A 20,406-nucleotide genomic window follows, 5' to 3' on the forward strand; every position below is an offset into this window, starting at 1 on the left:
CCATTAATACACATGAAAGAAATAACATTTTAGCACAAATACCCCATGGGAAGTTGCAGATAGTCTCACTCTGCCAGAAACTCTAGCAGGAGATGAGTTTGAACAAAATGGCCTATTGCTCCTCATATTCTGTCCCCTCTTAGGGTTTTCCTGTTGATAACAGGACACCTTTAATGAGTTTCCATGTATAAGTTAATAAGTTATTAACTCTGTTAATACCTTTAATTTTCTTTTATTGATGATAGTGGAATAACATGCATGTTTGTGCATGTTTGAGGCTTGAAATTCACTATGTTATAGCAGAAGTGCAAAATGTCAGGTAAGACATGTAAATTGACATTGATTCATCGTCAATGTATTTTGTTTCAGTTTATCTTCTAGAATGCAAGAAAAGAAAGAGGGAGGATTACAGGGGAATAAAAGACAGAACTCAGAATGGGATGTGATGCCAGAGGTGGGCGGGTAGTACACACCACACGTCAAAGTTTGTTCTTCTCGTATTTGTCTAAATATTATGAATGAACATTTCTAAACTATTAATAGAGTGATGTAATCAATTTATACTATAGTTTATCAAAGGCAGTTACTTATTGCTGAGGTTAATTTATAATCGTTTCCTCAACATCTCTCTCACTCTGACTTTTATCTCTTACTACAAAAATAAGCAAGACAGATATCTTTTAAGACACCATGTAATTTGTCCCATTTTGATTAAAATGGTATCATATGCTTCTAGTTTTTGTGGTCGTTGTTCAATCTAAACACTCACTTGGAAAAAATGACGCAATGAAAATTTCATTCTTAAATGGGGCCAGGATTTTGTTGTTTAGGTAGAAAGTAATACATGAAAAATTAAACTGAAATAGTATCATTATTCTGATAAGCTTTTTCACTGCTAATATGTTATTGTTGATATATGAGAAGCATGCAGGAAAGTATATCTGCTCTTCAGGTAGATTCACACAGGTCTGACATTCATGTTACTGGAAGTCCACTCTTGTTTCATCAGTGTCCTCTTTCTGTATCTTCCAAAAAAAAAAAGTCATAGTTCTGCATTTGAACCTTGTAAGTTAGAAAAGATCGATATGGCAATAAAAGTGAAATAGATCAGCTGCATGAAAATACAGAGGAGTACTGTTGCCCTTTAAGACTGCTGAATTTCCTGTGAACTGTGGTCATGAGGCTGGTGGTTCTTTGGGTCATTCCAGTGGTGATAGAGAGGCTTTTTATGACAGCTTATCTTATGGAAAAATGCTCAGGCAGAGACACAGATCCACAAGAGGTGTATCCATTTTCTTGGCTTTCAGGTTGCATGAACTAGCCACAGACATTTGGAAAAAAGGAAAATAAACAATTGCTTAATCTGTAATGGTATTTTTCTTTCTATTAGTGCATCACACATAAAATTTTCACTCATGTGGAGTTGAAGAAAACTACTGCAGCAGTCCTGACGGGAATGGAAATAGGCCATGGTGTTTCACAACCAATCCTGCTACCAGATTAGATTACTGTGGCATCCCAGAGTGTAAAGGCCAGAATATGTATGTTTCTTCCTTCAATTCTCCCCACTATCTTCTCTATCATGATATTTATTTTCTTTTGTGAGATATTTAAGGAGGAGAGAATATTCATATTCTGTGTTTGTTTCATTTTGAATGAGGGATTTGCTTTACATGTGAATTTAGAGCATTTTTATTGATAAGGCTTCATTTGTTCTTTTGGACTTGTAGCATAACCCAGCCACTAAAATGTAGTTTGATAAAGTCCAGTTACTGTACATAGAACAGACTTTGGTTTGGCTTCTTAGGGTTGGATTTCTCTACTTCGCTGTACCCTGCAGTGCTCCTGCTCATACCTTATTCTTGCCTCTTACCCTCACTTTTTCCTGCTTTCTCCAACTTTGTTCTTCCAGCTGACTTTTCACATTTTCCTGTCCAGTGCTGCTGCTCATTCAATCTATCAAGACTATGCTCTTGAGCCTGGTGGTGTGGGATCATGTTCGTCTTGGTCATATTTCTGCCTGATTGCTGTTAAAAGGAAGTGCAGAACACCCTTCAGAAGTCCAATTATGTTTGAAAATATATTATCAGGGCAAAATCCTCCCCACAAAAGTCAGAGTATGTCTCCCCATAACTGGTCCAGTGCAAAAGCCCCCTGAAACTGGTCAGCATATTGAATAGGAGCCAGTATTAGTGGTCAGCTGTCAGTATACATAAGACAGAGTAGGCATGTTTAACTGCAAGTGCAAAGAAGACAAGTTGAAACATGAAAAACTAATCATATAAAGGCCAGCAAAAGACCCTGTTTGTTACAGGGTTTGTTGATCACTTCCAAAACAGTAGTTTATTGAAATAATATATCTCTGTTGTGAATGAACAGCAACATGGGATGATGTTTTATATGTGATGATAACTACCCAGTAAATAAGACTAATATTAAACAGGTTAGGAAAATACTTTATATCTTCATACAACAGCTGGTTTCAGATTTCTAGAATGCTGTTATTTCCACTCTATGTATCTATTTCAGGAGCGTAGATATAAATCATTATAGGAGCCCAGACGGTAAGAAGAGGCCCTGGTGCTATGCTACCACCAACATAACATGATGGCAGTATTATGGCATTCCTCAGTGTCCAGAGACAGCATCAAAAAACCCTGGGAAGATGGGGGGGGGGGGGGGAATGTGTGAAATACAGCTATGCTACAGAAACACAAAATATAATGGAAGGTCATCATTTGTGTTGTAAAAATCTCTCCTAAAACTCTGCTCAGTACCATTGAGTGTTCGTTGATCTTGTGTGCATGCTGCAAAGTTATCTCAGCCATGGATAGAAAGTAGGGCCTCTTGGTAACAGGAAAACTGATGCTGATGGTTTTACACTAGAGAGTTGTAGGTTTCTTTTAAAATGTAAGTAAATATAAGAACATACCAGTGTGTGTATGCAGTGAATGCAACTAAAGATATAATCAAAATACTGGCACCACATCTCCTTTTGGATGTATTGACAGGGTGGGCGGAAGGTGAAAAAGAGGATGAAAGGAAAAAAAAATAGAAGGATAGCAATCAGTTTTTTAAAATCCTGCACATTAATCTCCTAAATGTAAGTAATGAAGAATTACATTTGAACAAATGTTAGAGCTGTATGTGAAGTTTTTGCTTCCCTGATGCAAACAAATGCAGTGTGCAGAAGTGAAATTGAAATGCAAGTGCTCGTACCAAGTACCATCTGTTGCACGAAATTGTTCCAGACACCCTTACAAATGCCTTCTGGTCTTTATTCCCAAACATTCCTGTGACTGCTTACCAATATGTCTGATTTTTCTAACTCACTTTCCTGAAGGTTTTGGGTGTTATTATTAAAATTTATTAATTAAGGTATTGATTTCTGCTATTCATTACAGATAGTGATATGTCAATGCAGTCTTCAAGACCAGAGGAGTGTTATCAGGAGAGACAGGCTTGGATTACCATAGAACAGTTTCTTTTACTGTCAGAGGAAAGAAATGCCAAGCATGGAGCCTGATGATGCCACATCATCACAACAGAACAGCAAGGGATTTCCCAAATATGTATGTTTGTTTTGTGGTTTTTGCATTATGTTAGGCAATTGCTTTCTCCTTCCACCCAGTTGCCTTCTCTTTCCACCCAGTTGCCTTACAGTACTTTAAAGTAGAAGGGAATATCCTTGATAAAAAAAAAAAAATCACGTGTCCAAACGTTAAAAATTACCCTTTAGTCATGTTTTTGTTATACTCAAATTGTGGACTAAATGTAAATGAAGAGAGTCCTTTTAAATTGTCCTGAAAAAATTGAAGAGTTGTCATTACTCTTCAAGAACATACTGAAGCACAGCCATTCAGACATATGGCAGAATAGCTATCTGCTTTCCAAAACTGTTTCTTTATAAATATTTGAAAGAGCTGCAATAGCCTTTAAAGTGCTTTAGGGAGCAATAGATGGAAGAATAGAGCAGTTCAGCATTTATCAGTGGCCGGGACAGTATTTCATATGGCAAAGCAATCACAATGGTTAGCAAGCCTGCCCTTCGTTGTAAACTGGAATGGAAACGAGAAGACTAATATAGTTAACTGATTCCTGTCTTCAACAGCTTTCTCATCTGTCATTTTTCCCTAAATCCTTCCAGTGTATCATTACTTCTTCCCACATAAATCTCTGTTCAAACCTGCTAACAGCTCATCTCTTATTTTCTATTCCATCCCAAATCACACTTTTTTGTTGTGTGTGAAAGGTTTCTGTTTGTGGAACTGTTGGAGACTTTGTCACTGTTCTGATTTAAGATGAAGAAATTAATTGAGATCTTTAAAATGCTTGGGGAGAGGAAGAACGTTCCCTTCACTGTCCTATCCAGCTTTCGTAGTGCAAACACTTATGTGAGGAAATAGTTCAATAGTTCAATTGCTAGATAGGAATCCCTACTTAAATTCACATGCATATGTGCTCATGGCTCCTTGGACCTAAAAATTATAGAAGACTCACTTGTTGTTTTCTCAGTTTCTGATAATAAAAAATAAAATCTTTTTAATTTTATGGTAAGCTCCCACTTGGGAAAGATATGGTTCCAATGTGAGTGAAAAACAACCCGGTATTTTCTGCAGTTGTATATATGTTCTAATGAATGTCAGTAAAGATGAATACTACATCATTCAGGCATTACTCAGCCAGTCAGAACATTTGTACAGCCTCCAGTTAAATCTCTACAAACATTTGCTAGGTTTTATCAAGAACTAAATGGACAGTTACGCTGCCTGCTGGCAAAATCCCTAGACTCTGTCAGCCCCCAGACTACATCTTCACCCTGTGGGAGACCACAATAGCCAGGATTGGTCAGAGTTACGCTGGGGTTGGGCTAACAGCTTGCACAATCATGGATTAGTGTGCAAGTACAGACCCTGGCCATGTTTAGTTTACTAGTATAGATATAGTCTTTGTCTCATCTTCAACAGACAAAACATGCTGATACTTGAAGTCATTACCAGATGGGCTGGAAGGATGAGGATCACTGCAAGAACATTCTAGCACTGGGATGAGTGTAGGACAAGGAAAAGACTGCTTGTATTTCCTACCAGCCTCATCCACGTGTCTCAAGAATCTGAAGATTTCTAGTAATACATCCAGTGTGGGACATGGACACAGATCACCCTCTGAGATGGGTTGTAGATATAGTGTTGAAATGAAGACAGTCTTTTCTGTGTACTTCTGACTCAGTAAGAGACAGCATGATCCTGGCAGTATGGCAGGTCACACTAAAGGTCTGGCAAGAGTGGCAGATCATTTAGGATTAGGGAGTGCACCAGGGCAAGGAGACGCCAGAAGGCACAGACAAACAAAAAACCCTTGCCCTTCCTTAAGTTCACAGGAGCAAAACTCTCAATGAAAAGGAAGGGGAGGAGAAAGGTAAAATTTTCTGACAAAGGACACCGCAGCTAACAAAACATTCACTCTGCAATGGTACTTACTATTAAAAGTACTGCAATAGAAAAAAGTTCTCAAACTTAGTCTTTGTTCTGCATGTGTATTAATGTGCCATAAGTATTTATGGTTGTCCACCTAGTCAACTGCTGTAAAGTAGGAGGGAACTGTTCTGTGGTCACTGCTGCCTTGTGGAGGATACATCCCCCTGCCTATAAAATGCACGTCTTCAGCACTTGTCTCAGATTCTGAAGGAATTTGTAGAAAGTGGATTTGACTGTATTATGGGTAGATGGTGAGATAGCAAATGCACTAAAAATAATACAGAAAAGATATAGGTCCAATTTCCAGCTAATATAGTGAACTGAGATCAAATTCCAAGTTTCGCACGTATTTGTAACCTAGTAACACCTTCCTAATATAAAACAGCCAGTACTCTTCCCTTGCAATGAACGCCTCTGTCCTTCAACTCTGTAGTATGAAGTTCTTCATCCTAATGCACTGGGTAAGCTTATCTTTTTCTATCCATATTGCAAACCTGTAGAAAGTATATTGCTCCTAGGAGTTTATTTTTCAAGTTCTTTGGTCCTGAATATATTCACTGATTGCCTATGTTATTATATGTATCTCAAGTTTCTCCTTGATTCACTAAGTAAATAAAAGTTCTTTGTTAGTATTTTTAGTTCAGTTTTTAATTTATTACTAAGGTGATGTATGCTCTACACTCCATCTAAAAGAGCTGAAAGGTACACAGTCCTTCCTTTTCCTAGCTGAAAGGTGCCTAGTCCTTCCTTTTCTAGCACTTGAACTACATGACTGCACACTACGTGATGTCATTATTTTTTCTATTAACCAATCAGGAAGACACGCTAGGAAAAGACCACCTCATTACAGTTCTTGACTCCCAAATGATGTAAAAGATCTGTCCAAAGATTAATCAGCCATTGCTAATAAAAAATAAACCCAGAGACATGATGAGGACTCAGGAGCCAGCATCCCTTGTGATCCTGGGTAGACCGACTGGATATGTAGAGACATAGTGCCAAGAAGTGCTTGGGGGCATGTGGGTGTAGGAATGTGAGCAGATAAAATTTGCGAGTGAATGAGTTTGAATAGGTAATATCAACTCCTCTGTTAAAGAAATCACCTTCTCCTTCCTTGAGTTTGTTACACTGATCTTCTGCAGTGCAGATTTCAATGAAGTACAACAACTGCTGCAGGTAAACTCATGTCAGCTGATAACCTGAGCTGCTGCAGAGGACTCACTGACTCCTGTTGAGCACCACGCTAGTGCTGCTGCACCATGTCAGGAGAGAAACCAGTATCTTTTATGGATTTCAGTAACCATGAAATATAATACATTAGCATACTATCTCAGACAAGCTCGAGAGTGTCTGTGCCAGATGCTGTTAAAGCTAATTACTTCAGCTGCTGTATCCTGTTGATGTGGCTACTCTGTTTTTTACTTCAGAGCAGAGTTCAAAGCTCTTTTGGATGAATCACATATCTGACAGAGAAGGGTAGAGGGAGGACAGGAATTCTAAGTGAAGAAAACAGTCTGACTCATTACATGCTGTTTGCAGAAATAACTTCTCACATTGTTCTATAAAAATATGAAATACAAGTATGAAAAGTAATGAAAAGAAATGAATTGAAGTATGAAATTACATGAAATATAAGCCCAGTTTTAGTTCATGTCTGTCTCTAGAGCATTTATGGCTTTATAGCATAAAGATTTACAATAATTGTGTAATAGGGAGAAGTCTTCCCTAGCCAAAGTTCAGGTCATGCTGTTTATTTGTCCTTTTACAGCTGTGGTGATATATTCACTCCACTTCTGTGCCTCCTTTTTGCACATTACTGATTAATGATGTACTATCACTAGCATATTCATATTTTTTCTTCTTCAGGGAGACAGTGATGAACCTTCAGTTTGCCTTGTCCAAGAGAGTTTTGTCTAATATGGGATCTTGGTTATGCCTCGCCAAAGAAACTTGGCCAGTTTCTAGTTAACACTTCTTGGTTGAAGAACGTGATGGGAGCCAACTGATCCTGGGAATGGACTGCCCTCTCCTGGAAAGCAGGATGCATATTTGAAATCACAATCATAGAATAGTTAGGGTTGGAAAAGACCTTAAAATCATCAGGTTCTAACTCACCTGCCATGGGCAGGGACACCTCACACCTCACACTAAACCATGTCACCCAAGGCTCTGTCCAACCTGGCCTTGAACACCACCAGGGATGGAGCATTCACAACTTCCCTGGGCAACCCATTCCAGTGCCTCACCACCCTTACAGTAAAGAATTTCCTTTTTATATCCAGTCTAAACTTCCCCTGTTTAAGTTTTAACCCATTACCCATTGTCCTATCAGAATAAAACACAATGCATTATAAATCACTGCAAACTAGCACTCTGATAAGTAGCCATACTGACAGCTCTTTCAGTATGCTCTTTCAGTATGTATTTCAGTGCATTCTACAATAAAAACGGGTGAAGTACACATTCAAAACATCCAGTTCTCTGATCAGCTGAATCTCACACCTGTTCCTAGGTCTCATAGAGGTTGTATTCTTCTAGGTCTTTTGTATTCTTAGTATTTTCACTAATATCATACATTATTATGGCCATACATTAAGATTTCTCTCAGGGGTCCCCATGGGTCATGAAGATATCAAGCTAGATCATGGGAGACAGGCTCTCCATTGGTGGCTTTGGACTGTGAATGCTTTTCATTCAACAGTACATGGGTCTGGTAGTCTCCATGCTCTTGAACTTTCCTAACAGCCATCATGGCAATTGCAAAGCATGGGTTATTTTCACCTCTGGATGCTATGCAGGTGTGTCCTGGGTTCAGCAGTAGCAGTCATGTTTTTTCCTTTGTGTTAACTGGTGCAGTGCTGTGTTTTGACTTCTAGTTTGAGAACAGTGTTGGTGAAGCCGATGTTTTCGGTTGTTGCTAAGTGATGTTTACCCTGACCAAGGACTCTGTGAGGCTCATGCTCTGCCAGGGAGGAGGGGAAGCTGTGAGGAAGCAGAGACGGGGCGCCTGACCCGGGCTAGCCGGGGAGGTATTCCATACCACAGCACGTCATGCCCGGGGTGGGGGGTAACTGGGAGTTACCCGGAAGGACAGGAGCTTCCGGGTGGAACTCGCTTTCTTGGCCGGTGGTATCGTATTCTCTTCTCTTGTTATTTTCCCTTATCATTGTTTTAGCTGATAGTAGCGGTGGTGATTTGTTGCTGGACTGTTCTTGTCTCAACCCGTGGGAGTTGCACTCTCTCGATCCTCCTCCCCGTTCCTCCGGGAGCGGGGAAGGGGAGAACCCCGGTGCGGGGGGGGGGGGGGGGGGGGGGGGAGACGGACACGGACCTCGATTGTTGTCAGCTCGGCACCACTCACTGGGAGTGAGTGAACAAGTTACCTGACTGGGTTTAAACCACGACAGTTCTTTTTGGCGCCCAACGTGGGGCACGAGGGGTTGAGATAAGAACAGATCTGACTGGAGATTGATAGTCACTCGTCACAATGCTGATTTATTGGCTCTCAAGGTTTTTCCTCTTGATCTCACAGTTTCAGTATACCATATCTTACGTCCATCCGGTATTGGCTGTATTAGTGTTTTTCAAGTGTGGGGCTTGTGCTAAGGTTTTTATCCCATTGTACTTTATGGTAATGACTTGTAATACAATAGAATCATTGATCATGAAACTGATCTGGTTTATGTTCCCAGTGTGGTCACCACCTTTATACTTTGGGAGGTATATGATGGAGGTGCTTAGCAATTACACATCTTTTTTCTCCTTCTCAGGTGCTCAACCTGTGAAGGAGACATCCTTTTACCCTCCTAGTCGTCCCCCCAGACCATTTACATTTGAGAGTTTTGAATTTTTTGAATGGCCTTTTAATGCTGTTGAGACTTGTTTGCTGATGGTGATGGGAATCACCATGCTAACACGCATACAGAGTGTGTTTTGCCCACTACTGATTTCAAGAGTTAAGCAGATTCAGTGGTTTAAACCCAGTCAGGTAACTTGTTCACTCACTCCCAGTGAGTGGTGCCGAGCTGACAACAATCGAGGTCCGTGTCCGTCTCCCCGTCCCCCCCCCCCCCCCCCCCCCCCCCGCACCGGGGCTCTCCCCTTCCCCGCTCCCGGAGGAACGGGGAGGAGGATCGAGAGAGTGCAACTCCTACGGGTTGAGACAAGAACACTCCAGCAACAAATCACCACCGCTACTATCAGCTAAAACAATGATAAGGGAAAATAACAAGAGAAGAGAATACGATACCACCGGCCAAGAAAGCGAGTTCCACCCGGAAGCCCCTGTCCTTCCGGGTAACTCCCAGTTACCCCCCACCCCGGGCATGACGTGCTGTGGTATGGAATACCTCCCCGGCTAGCCCGGGTCAGGCGCCCCGTCTCTGCTTCCTCACAGCTTCCCCTCCTCCCTGGCAGAGCATGAGCCTCACAGAGTCCTTGGTCAGGGTAAACATCACTTAGCAACAACCGAAAACATCGGCTTCACCAACACTGTTCTCAAACTAGAAGTCAAAACACAGCACTGCACCAGTTAACACAAAGGAAAAAAACATGACTGCTACTGCTGAACCCAGGACAAGGTGGAAGCGAAGAGTGAACAAAGAACCCTTCAGGTTTAGAAGTTGATAGTCAGTGTTAGGCATGATTTCCCATGGGTAGGTGGAAATGTCCTGTTCAGATAGTCAGTGTTAGGCATGATTTTCCCATGGGTAGGTGGAAATGTCCTGTTCAGATAGTCAGTGTTAGGCATGATTTTCCCATGGGTAGGTGGAAATGGAAAATACTTTTTGTTCATGTTTGTATATGGCAAATTCAGAAGTACTACTGAGTCTGAGAACTGGAGTGCCCACGGTGTAGTAACATATGAGATGGCAAGCTCAAAAACTTCTCCATTTGGTAGGTTGAGGCAAGTCTGCAGAGCTTTTCAGCACTGCTGCTGACAACAAATGACAATGAGAAGTAAAAATGGTGTCAGATCCTTAGTATTCACCTTGTCTCAGTGTGTGAACATCGGAGGTACAGTTTAACTGCCCCCAAACAGATGGCTAGGGCAATTTAGAAATCTTCAGGTCCTTAAGACATGTGGATAGGGCTGGTAGGAAAGCTACAGGATATGAAGGAGACTGAGTCCTTTCTGAAGTGGCAACTGCAATCCCCGTAGAATTACCTAGGCAGCCTAAAGTGATATTAGAGGCTTTGCTTAAACGATCCCAGTCTAGCTGTAAATTTTCTGCCCTATTTGGAAAGAATTTATAGAATTATAGAATCATAGAATGGTTTGGTTGGAAGGGACCTCAAAGATCATCTAGTTCCAACCCCCCTGCCATGGGCAGAGACACCTTCCACTAGACCACATTGCTCAAATACGTAAGAATTTCTTGGAGCAGTGACTACAACTTTAGAAGCACCTTTTCACCTACTTTACTTGCTGGAAGGCACAAGAAATGCTTCCACTCCCCACTTCTCTGACCAGTAAATAGGGTGGAAGTGAAGAATATGCACCATGTCAAAGCTAATGAAGGGTTTTCCCATTAGCTATTAAGATACATACATTTTACTGCTCCATGATAATTTAAAACTTGCAACGGAGGAAAAGAAAACAGAGAAGCTGTAATGCATTTGAGTCTTTGCCATGCCCTATAATGCTAAACTAAAGAAAGAGCCATCAGATCTCAGTACAGCTATTTTAATGTTTCATTTTGCACTGGCACATTCTTCCCTTAGTAGCCCAATCCATCATAGCTATCCCTGTATCCAACTATTACTACTTCTCCCACAATATATCATAAGTAGCATTGCTTTTATTTCTGACAATATAATGAAGTATCATATTTAAGGAAAAGACTGACAAGCTGTCTAGAAATGACAATACACCTAGAAAATCATCTGCTTTCATAGTCCCAGGAAAAACTTTCACCATGTGTTTAAATAACAAGCACCCTGGACCAGATTCAAATATCCATTGCACAGGGCTTTCATCATCCTTCTCCTTAGAGAGCAGAGAATAGATAGAAATCATTTTTAAGGACTTCAAACTGTTTGAGCAGTGAATTTTGCTGTCTGTGGTTCAGCCACATTAATCTACTTTTTTTAAAGATGCGTGCTTCATTAGTTTTCCTGCAGAGTCAACAAAGATATCAAAGGCCAGCCTGACTCTTGTTTTTCCTCTTCAACATCTGTTTTGCAAATTCCAATGAGAAAACCTTTATTGTTTGCAACAACACGTATGGCAAGAAGAGTGCTGTATCATCCCAGTCCTAAAACCAATTTGGCTGTGTAATATTATCTGTTAAAAAGTTGTCTTTTATTCCATGTCATCACATGTTACTTTTGCTGATTCAGTAGAGCTGAAATGCTTTTGAGTAAATACCACAGTTATTTCCCACATTGAATATTCTGTACAGATGAAAAAGAGCAATTGCATAGTTATTCCCTAAAAATGTGTGTAGAAGGTATTAGATTTATTATAGTAAATGTACATTGTACAGTAGAAAAAGAATAATGGCATAGAACAGGTATTATTGTTTTATAACAAAGTAAAACCCTAAAAGTTGTTACCATGCTCATTATCTTGACAAGAGCTAAGCAGATGGTATATACCAGAGAGAACATTACTGCAACAGTTTGTTTTCTAACTGAACAACCAAGCTTGTAGGTTTTTATTGTTAAAAGTATCCACTTCATATGCATATTTATATGCAATATTCATTAGAAGACATACCCAGTAGACTGATTATCTTATTTGATTGAATAGCACTGTACTTACATCACTCATATTGTTAGAAGAGTAGCAGTAGTCCAACATGAAGTTTGCAAGTGTCTTGACTTCATTGTCTCATAAAGATGTAAGGCTAAAAGTTCTCTATTACTTCACTTAACAAAGCTTTCAAACTCAATGCATGAAGACATTACAAAAGTAACTGTCCATACCACTCCCCTAAAAATATTACCCCTGTTTCATCTTAATCGCTATTGTCTATGGTTTCACATGTGCTGTGCTTAATAATCTCACAGGTGTATATTAGAAACTGATAAAACGTCAACTAGATCTTTCATTTGTTTCTATGTTCATTTTTTCTGCTATTTTTGCTATGAGACTACATCTAAATAGCTGAGATAAAGTGTGTAGATATTTTTCCTTTTTTTTTTTCTCATATGAAAATCATAAGAAATGGAGAGATGAAATTACTTGGAAAATCAGAAGAATTTGACAAAGGGTGATTTGCTTACCCAGGCTGTTTTTAGCATCATTTTACAAAATTCAGTAGAGAACTAGATAGATTATTTCTTTTTCTGACTGTAATTTTTTCCATTCTATTTTGCCATTAGGGCAATGCAATGTATTATAATAGGCTGCATATTTCTCTGTTATATCCTGGTTTAGAAGGCACAGGATGCATAACTCTGTAGTTTTAGTTCTTTATAGAAAACAGAAATATTTGACAGGTCAGTGCTATATTAAGGATTTTATACCTTCCTCATAACCCCTTTCTCCAAGGTAGGGGTAAGGATACTAGAGCCTCAGGAACTAGTTTTATTATTCAATTGAGTTGTTGTGTTGTCAGTCTCACCCTTGCCTGTGAACCAAGTTTTCTGGTTTATCATAGTTCTAAATGTGAAATATGCAAATACTTTTTATAAAGATTCTAGAAAGTTCCTGGTGGATTTAAATGTAGTTAAAAAACCCAAAACCATTATTGTACTTATTTCTTTACAGGAGCTACTGTATATAAGCCACAGTATTGTTCAAAACACTGTTTTGTTCTTAAAAAGAAATTTTCTAGCATTATCCTCTTTCAACCAGATGTTCTTGTTTAAAATGTTTGGATTAAATCCAGTCAGCAGTTTGGTGTTCTGCGCATGAGATCACTTCCATTAGGGACAAAGTAATGATCTGTTACAAATCCTATTTTTCTTAGAAAATTAATAACTTAAAATAAAAAAACAAAAACACAGCACTGAAATAGTTCTAGTTGATGTGTAATTTCAAGATTATATCAACAGTGTTGGCTTCTGTATATTTCTTATAAAATGGAATTAAATAGCTCAGATTAGATCAGATTTTAGTAACCTGAGTAGACCTATACAAGACATATAGGCCTAAAAGTAAATAATATGCTCTTAAAGTGCGTATGGACCAGCCTGCTCTGTCTCACCCTTGTCTTGATTCTCCTACTATCATCCTTTATTAACTCAGCCTATCACCTTTATCAGCCCACCTGGCATGGCTGGAAAAACTAGATGAGCTTTTAGACAGAAAGAAGGGCTTGTGTGCACAAAAACACATTTAATTTTTCCAGTTATACTAGTTGATCTAACACAAAATGTTAACTCCATCTATAAACCTTGTCTTCCCCATGACCTTATGCCACCATCACAGCAAGAACAAGAAAATAAGAAGCCTTTATTTGCATGGAGTAAAATTCTCTTCTGAAGGATTCTCAGTCCACAAAATTATTTCCACCTGTTTAGAATATAACTGAACTGGTAGACTTTTCCACCTTACTTGCTCTGATTCAGTGAAACTGACAAAAACATCCCAAAGTAGATTTAGTTACAGAATAGTTCATGTTAATGCAGATACTGCCCATGCCCTGCCCAGCATAAGCTGCACTTCTATGTACATTATTTACTCCTATATTTATATCTTTATGAGGGTTTTTAATGATGTGGTTTGGCTAGCAAAGCTTTCCAAAGGAGCTCTAGCCATAGCTTAACTTAGACTTCTTGCTTAAGATGCACGTAGATAAATCGCTATTCTGATCACTAAAAGTAGGTCTGCTAAAAGTGGATGAAAAAAATCCTGCTTGTGCGAGGAACAATTCATTGAATAAGCCACACAGCCAAGCTGTTGAATTTTAAATAGTTTTCCAATCCAGCTACATGCTCTATTTGCCAAGCATATTATCATAACAATACCAAATATCCTTGAATGTGAATGAAAGCCTGGATGCTGCTTCAGTATAACCCAATTTCCTCCCTTCTTTTTAGCAGTAGATAAGGTCATTGAAAGAAACGACATTTTTCAAACACAAATAATTACCCTGTGTAAAGGGTGATTAAAGCCAATATGCTTTCTGGACGGATTTCCAACATGGACAGCTAAATCTGTTTCTAGCTCTCTAGATCCAGCGGTCTTGTTTTGCTCTGTTAATGTGAAGTCCAGGTGCAGCATAGGAATTGCATTTGCACAATGCCTTAGAACATCAAGGACTCTTTCACAGGGTACCTAAGCATGCATTTAATTTGCAAATGTAGGGCTAAACCTTAAAAAGGCATTTGCGAGCCTCCAAATCTGGAAGGTTAGCACATGATTAAGGGGCCACACTGTAGAGCTCATGCTTTCTTCAGCATTGCCTTAGCGTCACCAGGTTTGTTCCCACACATGGAGGCATGATTGCAGGGTAAGAGGAAAGGGATATTTGCTGTAATTGTCCAAAAGGACATCTTCTGCAATATTCTACCTTTAGGTAGACAGATCTCTCCTTCCTCTCACCCTAGGCAGCCAATTCAGATCTTTTCTTACACAAATACCTCCTCCTTATGTCTATAGCTAAGAAGCAGCAGAGCTAAAGGTTGTATTGTTTCAGTCTCCTCCAGAAAAAAGCATAATGTCTTAAGAGGTAAATCTGCATAACCCGATAGTCTGAAATTCCAGAAGCAGGGAGGAGGCTGGACAAGAACCTGGGCAACAGTTGCACAGAGGATTGTGGTGCTGGGAAGCTTTTTTGCTAGCTCAACAGGGAAGAACGTGGCATGACCTCGTGTCAGAAAAGGAAGGAGAAAATAAAAATAGTTCATTACAGCATGGCTTGGCCAGCATGTCCTAATACAAAGGCCAGTAGCTTCTGCCTGTAAGAATTTAACGTCAAGTTGTTTCCAAGGAAAATAAAACTGCTATTAAATGGGACTTTATCCAAAAGCACACAAGTGCTTTTAAGAAGTGGAACAGTTTCAGTTGTTGTGATTTCCTAAAAACACATCCTTTACAGGAAAGAAAGTAATAAGTTGTTTTGTTTTTTTTTTTTTATTTCTAGAAAGCACAGTTGCCAGCAACATGAACTGAGTTTCAGGTTTGTTGCAGGGCAGGAGCAGAGGATGTCTGAGATCATTTTAGGCTTAATGTTACAACCGGACAAATAACATATTCTCTTCATTGTACTAGACAAAGTTAGCTCCTACCTGTGTTCCAAGCTGACTGTTGACAGTTCATTTAAATTCAATGTATGCAGTTGCCACATTTGGTTTGTACTTATTTTATGCTAGTGAATTTCAGTAACCAAGAAGTGACCTGTTACAACATGTGCAGCTGATCACTGCCACATCATCAGGGGGAAAGGAGAGGTTTGGGTGGGAGAAGTTCCCCGTAGATGAGAAGGAGCAAGATTCCCCTCAAAGGGAAGCCCAGATTAGGACAGAAAAATAAAATTCAACATAATACCTGAGAAATATGGAGGAAACAAGGCAAATGTATGGGTAAGCATCCATACCGTGGGCATGTAAGATATTGTCCAGCATTGTAGCTTGCTGTGTTCTTATGTACAGTTTTGACATTTACTTTAAACACAATAAAACATGTACCAATAAATGTCATAGCAGATTATTATCTCTTTGCTTGGTGAAATGTCTCTGCAAATGTGTAAGTTTTTCTCAAGGGCTGTAAGACTTGATTGTGCCAGTGCTGCCTGTGCCAGTCCAGCTCCCAGCCCTGCACCATACAAGAAAAATCACAGTGGATGTAAGCATGGAAAAAATCAGGAATAAAGGCCCTATTGGTCCTATTATGCGTCTGCATGGGCAAAGATAAGAGACAGTCAAGTGTCTTGAACTTTTGGTTTCTCCGTTGTTATAAACTGCTTTTGCAGATTCTTCTGTATGCAAATGACTGACCTTGGACTCCTCCCCATGGGAACAGATGCCATCTTGGTCTGCGGAGAGCAGGAAGGGATGTAAAAGGCATGAAATTGAAAGGACTTCTTCTGGACAGATGATGTTTATAATAAAAGAACTGAGCTGTGCAGAGGAGAGGGACGACTCAGTTGTGAGTGCAAGACAGGGAAATAAGCTCCTGTTACCTCAGTTGCCTGGTCTGTAGCCAGAACCCTGGCCTGGGGGCACCACCAGCCCTGACTGTCCCTGCCTGTTTGATCTCCTGCTCACATCGTGGTGGTCTCCAGGTAGTGATTCCCACAGTGGGGAGGGTGGCAAGTCAGCCTGTACAGGAGCGGGTGCACAGGAAGTGTCTGTCTTGTTCAGGTAAGGCAGGTGGGGTGACTGGCTCAGCTCTCAGCGAAGCATCGTCCCAGCCAGCTGAGCAGACACTTTGTCGACTTCAGGAGCTGTCACATTCTACATTCAACCCAGTAGTACTTATGCTGTCTCCAGCTCTGTCTGAGCATGATTCCTACAGCAAGAGTAGGAGAAACGTGGAGTCATCCTGAGACAGGCTTTTTCCTGAACTACGTTTCTGGAAGAGAGCCCTTAGCCCTAGGTTTGCCATCTGCCAAGAGGCAGATCACCTACTGTGCTAGAAGACCATCATGTCTAGCTTTGTTTGCAGTTATAATGCAGGTGCTCGAAGACCCTTCACTTCTAGGTGAAGGATAAACATGAGCAGCATGGGAGACAGCAGGGATGTAGCCCTTCTTGCGTTGCTGGTGTTCAAGCTTTGCTGGGATAAGGAGCAGCCTGCCTGCTACACCTGGAGCAAAACTGGAGGGGTAAAGTTTGGGGCCACATGGCACAGGAGTCACCATAAGACTATGACTCAGGGGAGGGCTGTGAGACACACCAGTCATCTCAATAATGTCAGCTCAGATACTTGTTCTCAAACAGCTTTTTGAGCCACTACTGTCACGCACTTACTTGCTTTAGCAATGCTGAAATTGATCATTAATATTTAAAGAATATGTATTAGTTATGTGAATATAAATTAATAGGCACTGTGTTTTACTTGAGGTCTTCTGTATGTAGGTCAAATTTAATATTGCATCAAGTTGTCTGAATGCTTTTCAAAAAAAGCCTGCCATTATATTCTTCAAGTAAACATAATCCATCATGCAGAGGAAATACTAGAAACTATTAGGCTTGTACTATCCTGGTTTATCTTTTGCAACTCTTCTGTTCTACTTGATACCCTGCTAAATTCTCACATGCTGTAAAATGTGAAAGAACTACACTACAGCAAAAAGCTTTAGATTAGACATCAGAAAAACCTTAACAGTAAGGATAATTGTGAGCTGCTTTCCTGAGAAGGGTGTGGAGTTGTCACCCTGGGAAGTTTTATCCTGTGGTTGTCCAAGCAGCAGTCAGGAAGGACATGGTAGAGTTGATTTTGTTTGAATGAAGGGAGATAGACTCAGTGGCTTCTGGGGACCCATTCCAGCCCTTCAATTGTTATAGTAGAGGTCACAAATTCACACTTTCAGTGTATGCAGTACATTTCAAATTAAAGATTCAGTATTTTGTATCCACGTGCAGAGGAAAATATGGGACCAAACAATGAAATGAGCTCTAGGCCTGTGCCTCAAACCTTCCACAAAGGTAGCAAGCTGTAGGGACCTTCAGTTTTGGAAGGAGTTAGGCCTAGACAACCAGTTGTTTATGACTATTAACAAGGACTTTATTCCTCTGAGTATGCTCCATCAGAGTACTCTGTCCTTTAGGTTGGTCTCAATCATACGCCAATATGTGCAGGTTAGAGAGACTAAAGTGAATATTGGTCTCTAATTTAGCAAGGTTATTTAGGACAAGATGTTTTTCTGAAGCATTTGTTATCTGATAATTCATAATCTGGCTATTCTGTGAAAAGAGCTTTCAGCAGTGATGGGAGCGTGCAGGTAATGCCTGTGGTGCTGGCGCTGAGAGCCTGGGTGGATGAGCACCTGAGGCGCTAGAACAACTGCTGGGTGGGAGCCAGCTCCCCAGTTTGGTGGGTGCCAGGAGGACACAAAGTCTCCATCACCAGCTGCAGGAGAACTGGCAGAGGCCAGAAGATCATGCCTGAACATGTCTGACTTGCGTGCATGTCTCGTCATAGCTGGGGGGCACTCCAGCTAAGAACAACTGAGCTGTCAAGGTGAGGCAACTCCAGAAGTTGCTATTATATTGTGAAAATCAGGTGCAAACCAGCTGTACTCAGTGTACCCCCGGGGCATGGGGAGCTGCCACTTGAGTGAAATGATGTTGCTTTTAGGCTTATACTGGAGATGTTTTGAGAAACGAGATTTCTGAGTGTTCCCAGAGTGGTTTGGAAGAGATTTTTCTTCTTTCTCTGAAGAGAGCTATTCTGCTCAGTCAGTTCCTGGGGCAAGGACTCAGCGTGCTGTACGCTTCCCAAAGGAATCAAAAGTGCTCTAAAAGATGACCTACAGCACTGAATTGCAGCCTGCCAAGACAGCAGGGCATGTAGATATAGCCAAAGTGATTAATGGGGACAGCAGCTGTGGGAACTTGAGTACATAAAGCTCTGGGTTCCTGGAAATGCAGCATTTCCTCTTTTCATATCTATGAGCTATGGGAGATCAGTGGAGAAGGAAGGCAGAAGGTGCAAAAGCCATCCTGCAGAGAAAAGAGGATTGCTTCCAGTGGCTCATGGTAAGTTGCAGTACAGCTGTTTAGGTGTCACAAATCTAGTGCATAGAGTTAAAGAAAAAGACAACAAAAAAGGATTTTCTATTTCAGCCCTCATGGTGTAAGAACACACACAGACCCAAAATGTTCACCAGATGTCTATCAAACTTGTTCCTAAAACTTCCAGATGGGAAGATCCCACTACCTCCCCAGGCAAAATTCCAGTGCTTCACTCTTCTTTGCATGAAAGAGATTTTAACGAGAGTTAAAGGACACTGCTCTCGTTCCCCGTGGAAACCAACTTGGGGCTGGGAATTCTGTGACTAAACATGGAAAAGTACAAAAAAATAAACAAACTGGCCAATCAATACAAAGGCAGTGCCCACCACTCACTGTTCTCCTTGTTAGCTCTGGTCGTTCATCTCTCACTTGCTACTCCTACCAATGTATCTTTACCAGGAAAGGAAAATTAGGGAAATTTTCTCTAGTACTTTAGAAGCTGGCTCTTCAGAACAAATTTGCATCTGATGGGGAAGCAGTAACACCGGTGCATAGTACAGGGGGATTAAAAACCGTGCAAAGCCTGTATAAAAGCCCTCTGAAGTCGGCAGAAATATTTATATTCCACTGACAGAAATTACTGAATCAGTGCTTGGAAGTACGTCCTTGATTAACTGACAAGCCTCCTGTTCATCACTTCAGGAAAGCACACGCTCTAAGCCAGAGAAGCAGAGCTGCATGATGTTCCCTAGCGAAGGTGTAGAATGAGCAATAATGTACACCTCTCTTTCTCCAAGGCGAAAGCCTAATGCAGGTATTTTATAATCTGACACTTGTTCAAATTCTGTTTTGTTCTGATTACTGTGCAGTTCTACGTTTTTCCAAATTAAGAACACTAATTTGAGATCAAAACTCATTTATTCATTTTATCCATATTTATTTTCCTTTTCAAGGGAGCTGTTTTTTTCTTCTCCTTTTTCTAATTTAGATGAAATCTGCACAATGCTTTCACAAAATATGTGTGCGTGTGTGGAGGGGTGTTTTTCCAAATAGGTGCCTCTATTTTTCACTGAATCATAACCTTGATTATGTTTTTCAGTTTCTCACAGTGATAATGTTACATTTGGCTTTTTTCCCTTGCTCTTTCCCAGTATTTCACACTTGCATGCTGCCTTTCTCACATGAAATACAGCTTTGAGAAAATAAAACTTCTGAACTATTGATATTGCATAAATTCAAGTGAACCAACTTTAAGCCTCTTGTGGTAGGAAGGAAAAAGGGGAGCTGAGAAAGAAATGCATATTTGAGTAAGACAAATTTTCATATAAGCTAGTGGTGTGATATGAGTAATGAAAAA

General features: G+C 40.3%; 1 long non-coding RNA gene across 1 annotated transcript; it reads left to right on the forward strand.

Moving 5' to 3' along the window:
* The first annotated feature begins 1,345 nt into the window (after positions 1-1,345).
* On the forward strand, positions 1,346-16,070 carry LOC133278560 (uncharacterized). Its single transcript, XR_009746595.1, has 2 exons — positions 1,346-1,541; positions 15,515-16,070. It is a non-coding gene; the product is annotated as an uncharacterized LOC133278560 (long non-coding RNA).
* The last annotated feature ends 4,336 nt before the right edge of the window (positions 16,071-20,406 follow it).

Source organism: Pezoporus flaviventris, unplaced genomic scaffold (assembly GCF_033815535.1).
Source record: "Pezoporus flaviventris isolate CSIRO_AGI_PZ_B2104156 unplaced genomic scaffold, CSIRO_AGI_Pfla_v1 ptg000066l, whole genome shotgun sequence".
In the NCBI taxonomy this organism is placed as follows: Eukaryota; Metazoa; Chordata; class Aves; order Psittaciformes; family Psittacidae; genus Pezoporus; species Pezoporus flaviventris.